Here is a 2818-nt window from a genome sequence, read left to right as displayed (position 1 = left end):
CAGAACTATCACAATGCCTTAATCACATCTAGAATTAAGTAGCGCACGGAAGTGTCCGAATCACACCTAATATAACAAAAGATTTCTAACAACAAGAGTTGGGCTAACCTTCTTTGCACATCCCAGAAACTTCCTCCTACTATATCCAGATTCATAAGAACCTTACTTGAGGATGGAGATTAATGTTGACCATGAACAGGCAGGTCTTCAGCTACCCCGCTCCATTCCTTGGAAGCGATTGTCATAGGGAGGTACAAGAGGAAAAATGGTTCAAAACGTCTTGTTGTTTTAAAATACCCAATTCCAAACCATAAACCTAGTTGAGTTAAAGCGAGGAGAGAGGAATACATGGATGTTGAGAGATTCTTCATCGGAGGCGATACCGCTTGAGGGGTCATTCAACGGGACAATGGCTATCACAACCCTAGCTTTCTTTGTTTGCCAACATTCATGCATGCATTATAAAAACTTTGATGTTTTAATAGGAAGTGATCAAAACCCCAAATGTTTTGATCAATTGACAAGAAGGCAATAAAAATTTAATACCTTAAAAGGAACCAGGAAAATGTTCGAAATTCTTGGCAAAATAGTGACATAAGATAAATTTGTCAAACCAAAATTCTAGGTCAGAGGACTTTTTGAAAAGGATTTTTGAGTTGACTAAATAGCTATTTGGAATGGAATTATTTTGATTCCTTCTATTTTAATGTTTCAAAAATGTTCAAACTTTTATGTGGCATTGGACATTATTGTCTCTGTCACATAATAACATTTTTGGGTTTTATATTTGGTCAAACTATTTATTTTAAATCCTAAAAGTAAATACCAGAAAGAAATAAAAGAGAAATGAAAAAAACAGAAAGAACCTTACCTGTCGCACCTCCTGGCCCAGCCCACCAGAGGGGGGTCTCCCCTGTCGTCTTCCTCCTCGTGCCAGAAGGCATAGGAGCAGGAAGGCACGGCACCCCTCGCCACCTCCTGCTCGCGTTGAGCCCCCTCCTCCCTCCACCGCGCCAGCGCACGAGGCCGTCCCCCCCCCCTTATCCTCTCCTCCCCTGGACCATTCCCTCCTCTCTTCTCTCTCCCCTTCTCATCTCGCCGCCATTGCAGGTCTGCCCGAGCTCGTCGCAAGCTCGACACCGCCCACCCCTCGCCTCCCTGAAGAGCTCTACTCCTCCTCCTCGATGAGCTGCATCCCACCATCAACTCCTCCGAGCACCTGAGCCCCTGTAACGTCGCCATCGTCGCCGTTTCTTCCTCCTGCCACCGGATCTCACCGCCGTCAAATCGTTGGCCAGAGAGCCCCTCCAATCTCGCCGATGCCAGGAATGGAATCCTCGTGAGCCGCTGACTCTTTCCCCTCTCCTCCCATGTTCTGCCGTGCCCCGTAGGCCGTTCCCCATCGTGGACGAACTCCGGCGATTGCTCCGCTCGTCGCCGGCACTTCTCCCAGCCAACCTAGCCTCTCTTAGTGCCCCTGCCAGATCGCGCGCTTCATCAGCTCTCTGTAGCCGTCAATCACGCTCGATTTGGACCTCGGTAGCGCAAAATAGCACAACTCCGGCGAGCCCTCCACCGCGGCTCAGTCGCCGGCGACCACTCTCCGGTAGCTGTCGACGTAGCCGACCCTTAGCGCTAATTAACCCCTCCCTCCAGTCGCTGCCGAGGGCCCCACGCCTGGTCAAACCCCAATTAGGGGTTGGTCAGCGCGGGGTTAGCCCCTGGGTCACTGGCTAGTGGACCCCACTAGTCATGTTGACTTGGACCCGGCTGGTTGACCTGCTGACGCAGGGATGACATCAGCCTGATGTAGAAATAGTTTTCTGATTTAATTTAATTCCAGAAAATTGCTAAAACTTGTAAAAATCATAGAAATTAAAATATAAGTCTGATGAAAATAATTTATATATGAAAAAGCATCAGAAAAATACAAGGAATCCATTGGTAGCATCTATACACATGTTTGGACATTTTAACCTTGCTGAATATGACAAATTCACAATAGGCTTATAAAGGATACAATTGGATGTTGAAAATGAATTATATAGATCAAATAAACCTCTTTCAACCTGTGATCCCTTGCATTAGATGAAATCAGCATCATGATAACTTGCCTTGCTCATGCATCATTGTGAAGCATTTGCCGTGATTAATTTCTTTTGTTTGATTTGTCGATAGACCTTGCGAGATGTAGTTATCACCGGCATCGAAGAATAGCTGAGTTCTTCCGATCAACAGGCAAGCAAAACCCCTTTGAACATTCCGACAAAATCCTATTCTCTCGCTCGTGCTCTAATTTCTATGCATTAGGACAAAATGTTTCAATTGATAGTTGTATTACGATAGCTGCACCTACTCCTTTGCAAGACCTGATTTTGATCACAGTAAATAAACCAATGCAACCTAGCATACCTTGTAGATGCTTGAGTCATATGTGCTTTACCTTGTTATGCTTGCTAAGCTTAGGTTGAGTTTGGTCCGAGCATCGGAATGATGTATTGGAATGATCATGTCCTATTGATGAGAGTTAAAGATGTGAAACTGTTTTGGTAAAGGTAGCGATGAGAGGCCATGTAGGAGTACATGGTGGGTTGTCTCATTGCCGCCGCATTTAGGACCTGAGATCTTGTGTTGGTGTTCCAAGACTAGCTACTACCGCACATTGGGTTCCGGTAACTCGACCCCTCTCGGCCTATTAACTACTCTGTTCTTAGTCCAGAAGTCGCAGTAGTTCGAAACATTCATAGGTTGTGGCACGGCCTGCTAAGTGGATGAACGGCCCAGTCGGGACCGGCTTGGGGCCCTGCTCACATCATTT

Source organism: Hordeum vulgare, chromosome 4H (assembly GCF_904849725.1).
Source record: "Hordeum vulgare subsp. vulgare chromosome 4H, MorexV3_pseudomolecules_assembly, whole genome shotgun sequence".
In the NCBI taxonomy this organism is placed as follows: Eukaryota; Viridiplantae; Streptophyta; class Magnoliopsida; order Poales; family Poaceae; genus Hordeum; species Hordeum vulgare.
The sequence above is the reverse complement of the archived record's forward strand: the minus strand, read 5'-3'. Positions refer to the sequence as shown.